Here is an 8,155-nt window from a genome sequence, read left to right on the forward strand (position 1 = left end):
GAAATAAGAGGAAAAGGAAGGAGCAATCAGCATCATACCAAACACACATTGTACTTACCTTTTTTTTAGTTTCTTTCCCAGTTCAACGGAACTCGGGAAGTCCATCCGAATGAACAAATCATCAACGTAATCCGGCAAGGAACCTCACCTCAAGACAAGGTCAAGAGAAGACATTTGTTAATCAAGAGGAAAGAAGCCTTTTACTGTCAACGCAACATCTTACAATATCCAGTTTTTAATAAAAGCCGCTGGTTTTGCCCCCGTTCCCCTGGCTTGGCTCCGCGGGTAGTAGACTCTCCCTCCCCTCCTTACCCTCCCTCCTTTCAATTTTTTTCTTCTCCCCCCTTTATTTCTTTTTCTTTTATTTAAAACAAAATCTTTTGGTGCTAACCCTATTCATTTTCCTTTTAATTGGATTAAGCCCGTTATACCTAGTGGCACGGGCTGGGGCCTTTTTCTTTTCCGTTTTTCTTAAATTTCCCCACCATATTACATGTCCCTATCTACTGAGTCTACTACCTGCGGAGCCAACCCCCGTCCAGCTTCCCTGGCAGCTCCGTCTTCGCCCCCTCAGGACACCATCAAACCTGTGAGTAACCCTTCAAATTTACTCGCACGGTATTGTTAAGGTTCGGAGCACATCGGGGGACACGAGACCGGCACTGAAACCACCTCAAAGTCGATAAATCAACGACTCATCTCACCCGAAGGCACAGCAGCAGCCATTACCTGCTACAGCTCAAATTAACTATGACTCTCTCGGTACATAATGAACTTAAGATGTACCTGGAGAACGTGAGGAAGGCTGCGCTAAAGCCACAACAACGCCTAGTTGTTCTCCGTTTTTACCTCCTCCCGCGTTTATACCACCGCCTTATTCTGGGTCCGGTGTCCCGCAAACACTTGATGAGGCTAGATAAAATCATCCGATCATCGGTAAGGGACTGGTTGAAGCTTCCGCATGATGTTCCTCTGGGAGCATTTCATGCGAGAGTTCCTCATGGCGGATTAGGAATACCATCTTTACGGACAGTTATTCCCTACCTACGCCTACGTCGTCTTAATGCTCTGGCATTGTCCGAGTATGGAGCTTGCAAGGAGGCCCACAAGATGAAGTACATTCAAGACCTTGTGCGGCAGTCGGAAGCCATGTTGCTGTACAAAGGAAGTGTGATAAACTCCAAAAAAGCAAATCAAAAATTTTGGACTAACTACTTCCTTGGCAGCGCAGATGGCGCAGCACTTAAAGAGGTGGATAATGCTCCTGAGGCATCGGCGTGGGTTGCAGAAGGAACGCGATTCCTTTCAGGTAGGGAATTTATTAATGCAATCAGAGTTCGTTTTAACACCGTTCCTACCTTGACGAGACTGAAACGGGGCCAGAGCGTTACAAAGTTGTGTAGAGCGGGGTGCGACCAAGAGGAGACTCTTGGGCACATTCTGCAGAAGTGTCATCGTACACACAACACGCGAATCCAACGTCACGATATGGTGGTGAAATACGTTGCTAAAAGGAGCAGGGAACTAGGATTTACTGTTCTAGAAGAACCCCATTATAAGACGAGCACGGGGGTTAAAATTCCCGACCTTGTGCTGAGAAGGGATGGCCATGTCCTCGTTTTAGATGCACAAGTAGTTGGAACAAGGATCAAACTGTCTGACGCCCATGTTGTGAAAACTAGTAAATATATGGACCACGAGTTTTGCTGGCTTGTCTCTAAAGATAGAACTCCTATCGTGTCCACGATAACACTATCTTATAGGGGAGTTTGGGCAAAGGAAAGCGTCAACACTCTTAAAGATCTTGGCTTTCTAGCCAATGACTTTAAAATAATTACTATCCGTTGTCTTCAGGGAGGCTGGCGTTGCTTCGCTACGCACCAGCGTATGACCACTGCTGTATGCGGGCGAAGACGGGGGAGAGTATCGGCATGCAATGCAGGAGAATAACGGTCCTACTGCCATTACAGTAGTAAGCTCTTGGCACGGGGACTTTTCTGCGTTCCGTAGGAGAGGATGTTTCCGGATACGGAACACGCCCTTGGACGTACTGCGGCCAGAAAACCCCGTTGTCGAGATTTAAAAAAAAAATAGCCAAATGCCTCGTCATCTAATTAGTGACGCGCATGAATGGATTAACGAGATTCCCACTGTCCCTATCCACTGGACTCTACTACCTGCGGAGCCAACCCCCGTCCAGCTTCCCTGGCAGCTCCGACTTCGCCCCCCCAGGACACCATCAAACCTGTGAGTAACCCTTCAAATTTACTCGCACTGTATTGTGAAGGTTCGGAGCACCTCGGGGGACACGAGACCGGCACTGAAACCAGCTCAAAGTCGATAAATCAACGACTCATCTCACCCGAAGGCACAGCAGCAGCCATTACCTGCTACAGCTCAAATTATCAAGAATTTCTGAAGGAAAAAGCCGTTTCTCACCTGAAAAACCGCCCTCGATCCATCCTGGGATGCTCTAGAGCCTTGAGCGAAACGGGGGAGCTCGAGATCGACGGGGAAACGCCGTTTTTTTGTCGAAAATCGACCGTGTTTACGGCTTTTTCCCGCCGACATGGGGGCTGCCATTTTGTGTCGGTCAAGGCTGGCGACCCCTGGACGTCTTAGGGATTAGCCACAAGGAAAAAAGACGACGAAAAACACGCCCTTTGCTAGTAAGATGTTCGGAAACATGTTTTGAAGATTCAAGGCCAAAATAAAAGGAATTGAAGCACCAGAAAAGGAATAACAACCGCAACTCTGGCACCACAAGCCCCATGGAGGCCGCCATCTTGGGAGGGACACAGCTTTGATGAGAGGAATTGAGCATAACTTCGCTTCCAGGCGTCGAAAGACGACAATTCCGGTATCGTTGAGACCGTAAAAATACGGAGATAGCATAGGGAAAAACCCCGAGCGCAGGATACCAGGGAGAACGCGAGAAATTGCAATTCTTCTCAAAGGAGCTCCATAGTTGCTAGACCCCCACATCCGTCCACGCTAGGGGCGACCGCTGGACATTTAGAGATTGAACTACAGGAAAAAAAACAACGAAAAACCCGCCCAAGTTCTTGTGAGATCTTTGGAAACATGTTTTGAAGATTCAGGGCCAAAATAAAAGGAATTGGAGCGCCGGAAAAAGAATAACAACCACAATTCTCGCACCTCATTCCCCCATGGGGGCCGCCATCTTGTGTGGGACAGAGCATTGACGAGAAGAATAGAGCATAACTTCGCTTCCAGGCGTCGGAAGACGATAATCTTGGTACCTATCGAACCATAAAAATACGAAGATAGTACAGGGAAAAACCCCGAACGCACGACACCAAGGAAACGCGAGAATTCGCACTCTTTCACAAACCGGCTCCACAGTTGCCAGACCCCCCCGTCTGTCCACGCCATCTTTGGCAAAATTACTCCCACAGTGGGATACATTCAAAAAAAAAGAATCATGCCAAATGCACAGGCGAGCTCCTCAATTCACCAGGCGAACCCTCGTCACAAGCCACTGACTGAGGGAAGGTCGGAATCACAGGCAGGCTGCGCATCTCAGCAGGCAACTCCTCGGCACAAGCCACCGACCGAAGAGCGGAAAGAAGAGAAAACGGCCAAGAAGATCAAGACGAAGGAAAGCAGGCAGGAACGCTCTGACGACACCTCACAAAGCGGAACCAAACGAAAGATCTCACCCACCATGGCCAACGTTCCATGGTTCGACGCAGAGGACAACGACAAAGAAGAAAAAACAGGAGCAACATCACAGGAGCCCCAAGAACCGAAAGACTCCTGGGAAGACACTTCCGACAATGAAGAACTAATGAGTCAGGAGCACTTTTCACGCCTTAAACCAAATCCCACCGATGAAGAACCTCCTGTTCAACACGAGGAGAAACAGCATGACAAAATCACCTTGCTTACCAGAGTCGCCAGAGCTGATAAGGCCATCATGAAAGCGCTCATAAAAATAGCGACAAGCACCGGCCAAAATGAAGAAGTAGCAGCACAAATCGACAATGTTCTATCCGAACATTCCAAGCTCAAAAAAATCATAATAGAACAAGGCCAAGAGATCGAATTCCAAAGAGGGAGGATCTCTGAGTTGGAAAAACGAGCCACACAAAATAAGGAGCGAGAAGAAAAGGAACAGGCAATGGCACTCCAACCTCCCGTCATGGTAGAGGAGAGGAAATCATACGCTTTGGTTCTCACTTCTGACACCATGGGGAAGCGCGAGATGGCAGAACTGATCAAGAAGAAGATCAACCCCACTGATTTGGGCCTCCCAGACGCTACAATGAAGGAGGGAAGACAGGGAATAATTCTAACAACAGCATCGAAAGAATCATCTGGCAAACTAGAGAACCACCTTCGAGCAAGGACAGAATTCCAACAACTAAAAGTAAACAAACCTAAAGAGAACAGGTTTAATGTCAAAGTAGTTGGGGTCGACGAAGAACTGGTAAATGACGCACTCCCAGAACGCTTAATAGAGCAAAACAACCTCCTGTGCAACCCCGATGACATTCTGGTAAAAAAAACATGGAGGGGCAGGCAGGGAGTAACTTTGGTTCTTGCCCTTAACAAGACAGGATACAACGCACTCAAGGGACGGAAACAAATCAACATCGGCTGGAATAGATGCCCTATATTCGAACACATCTTGCTTCCTCGTTGCTCCAGATGCGCACAGAACGGACATACACGTTTTGACTGTCAAGAACCCCTCCGCTGCTCCAACTGCGGGCAAAGGGGACATAGGCAGGACGAATGCAATGAGGACCCCTTCTGCAGATTATGTGAGATTGAGCGCCACCCGGGCAATAGAGCCCACTCTATGATGTCTTGGCAGTGTCCTGTCTACCAGGACAACCTGGAAATTGAGAAGAGGAAAATTCTAGCCCGACTGAACTAACCCATCCAGCACTAACCTATTTTATTTTATTTTATATATATATATATATATATATATATATATATATATATATATATATATATTTTCTCCCGTTACCTAACCTACATCTATTTTCTCTACATTAGAAACATGGCTCACAAGTTGAACAGAAAGCCCTCTCTCACCTCACTCCACATAATTCAGGCTAACTTGGCACACTGTATGAAAGCAAACGAAGCACTAAACATACAACAGCACATAATACAACATGATATTTCAATATTACAAGAACCATACTATTACAAACATAAGGTTATAGGATTTTCCATAAAACACAAATTAATAGCAAGTCCCTCACCAAAAACAGCCATTATCATTCACAATCCAGACATTCAAGTTTTTCCCACATACATATCCAACACAATTATAATGGTAAAGATAAAATGGAAAAATAATAGTTTCACAATAATAAACACATATGCACCACCAAAAGAATAAATAGAGATAACTCTTAACACTATTGAATCATTAATGGAAACTGATGATCCAACAATAATAGCAGGGGACTTCAACTCATCCAACACAACATGGGGCGGGCCGCAGAATAATGCCAGAGGAGAAGTATTACTCGAATTTATCACTACTAAGGACCTAAAATTAATGAATTCACCCGACAGTCCCCCAACTTTTGAAACAGCAAATGGCAAAAGTTGGATCGATGTTACCCTTACAACTTCCCAACTTTCAAATTTTTTAACTGATTGGAAAGTTCTAGATGAAATAAATAACAGCGACCACAAATATTTATCATACAACCTATTCGAACAAGAATACGAAAAAATTAAAAAACTAACTAAGAATGGAGAGCTCAAGATATTGGAAATATTAAAATCAGACCCTTGGCTCATCGAAACTTCAAATGAAGATATCAATTCTGTGACACGGTTAAATCACGTTATAACGCACTTCTATCAGAAAATCAATAAGCTGAAAGGCAAATTTTCAAAATACGTAAACAACACCCATAGCACCTCCAACAAATGGTGGACTCCACAGCTGGAAATAGAACGGAAGAAAGTAAGGGCACACAGAAGGCGATATCAGAACGCTCGTGGAGAAATAAGAGAACACTACAGAGACATATACCTTAAAAATCTGGCAACATATCAGGAAAATTTAACAAAAGCACGGAATTCTTCTTGGAAAGAATTTTGCGGAAGCATCTCGAAAAACAATCCTTTTTCCTTACCATACAAAATAGCAGCAGACAAACTCAAAACAAAAACCCTCCTAGGGCCTATTCAAAAGGAAGATGGAACTCGAACATCAACACTCAGTGAAACAATCGAACTAATCATGACCACCTTGTTCCCCACAGGTGAAAATACAACACAATCACCGAATCCTAATGAACACACTACAGAAGATTCAATTAACGCAACTAGCAATGACCTACCATTTACAGAGCTCGAAGTGGATTCTGTAATACACAACCTTAAGAAAAATGTCACCCCCGGCCCAGATAACTTAACAACTACTTTTATTCAAATACTATACACTTATCATAAACAATTCTTCATAAAAATTTTTAATGCAGCCCTTAAATTCGGCCACTTCCCAGTGGTGTGGAAAAACTCAAGAATAATTCTTATTCCAAAAAAAGAACTGGACAAAAACAACCCTAAACCTAATCACTTTAGACCCATAGCTATCAATTCCATTTTCGGAAAAATATTAGAAAAACTAATAAACGATTGTATATATCACCACTTATGTACAAACAATTATCTCCCACCTAACCAATTTGGTTTTACCCACAACACCTCAACTACGCAAGCAATATTAAAAATAAAAGAATCAATCGCTCAGGCCAACCGCGAAACTTCTATAATAATCTCACTTGACGTTAAAAATGCTTTTAACCAAATCAACCAATCTAATATCACCGAATATCTTAACAAAACAGAATGTCCTAACAACCTCACGATCCTTGTGAATGACTTGCTTTCAAACAGAACAATAACCTACGATTCAGACCAATTGAAAATTACTATTCCATTATCGAAAGGGTCACCTCAAGGATCACCACTTAGCCCATTATTATGGAATCTAACAATAGCTGACTTATTAAACACTATATTCCCATCAAATTGCACAATACAAGCTTTCGCTGACGACATCACCTTGATAATAAGAGCACCTACTCGGAAAGGGATAGAGGAAGTTTCAAAAAATTGTCTAGAAATTGTAAATGAGTGGTCAAAAAGAAACGTTGTGGAATTCAACTTATCGAAATCACAATTTATGATTATAGGTAATCAATACCAAAAACGACCACCAATAAATAAATTTAACAACTAAAACCTTGAATATTCAAAAGAACTTAAAATACTCGGCATAATTTTCGATAAAAAATTATCATTTTTACCTCACTTAGAATATATCAAAGGTAAAGTAAATAAACTCACAATAAACCTTAGTAAGTTCACGGGAAAAGACTGGGGAATGTCACCGAAACAGCGTAAAGATATATATATACGAGCCACAGAGCGTATGATTACATACGCAGCCGCTGCATGGTACAGATCCCACACACACACACATCGAAAGCTTCAAGCCATTCAAAGAATCCCACTTATACACATAACTAAAGCATTTAGAACTACTCCCAATAAACTCTTACCGATAATAGCAAAAATTCCCCCGGTGAAACTAGCTATCGAAAAAGAAATAAAAATGTTCAACATCCTTCACGGTCGAGACAAATTTAATTGGGAAGGGAAAGCATTTTCCAAGAATGAAATAGCAAATAAAATTGATATTAAACTAATTCATCCAGCGGAAAAAATAGTAATTCTCGAAACAAAAAACGCACAGAAATCCATAAACAACCAAATATTCACCGACGGATCTAAATCGGAAAAAAATGTTGGGGCAGCTTTCGTCCATCTAAACCAACTAAATCAGATAATCAATCAACAACTATTCCTACTTCCGCCCTACAGTTCTAACTTTGAAGCAGAAGCACTGGCAATAATCAAAGCCTTAGAGTACATTAATAAATTACCAGGAAATGAACGGTTTCAAGTTAACTCGGATAGCCAGTCATGTATAAAAGGCCTAAATAACCCAAACAATGTTAACCCGTTCATTCAGAAAATAAAAACATTATTCAAAGTCACCTCCGAAAAACACGAGATACACATAACTCACGTTAAGGGTCACTCAGGACTGGCAGGAAATGAACTGGCAGACGAACTAGCAAAACGG

Source organism: Rhipicephalus microplus, chromosome 7 (assembly GCF_043290135.1).
Source record: "Rhipicephalus microplus isolate Deutch F79 chromosome 7, USDA_Rmic, whole genome shotgun sequence".
Lineage (NCBI taxonomy): Eukaryota > Metazoa > Arthropoda > Arachnida > Ixodida > Ixodidae > Rhipicephalus > Rhipicephalus microplus.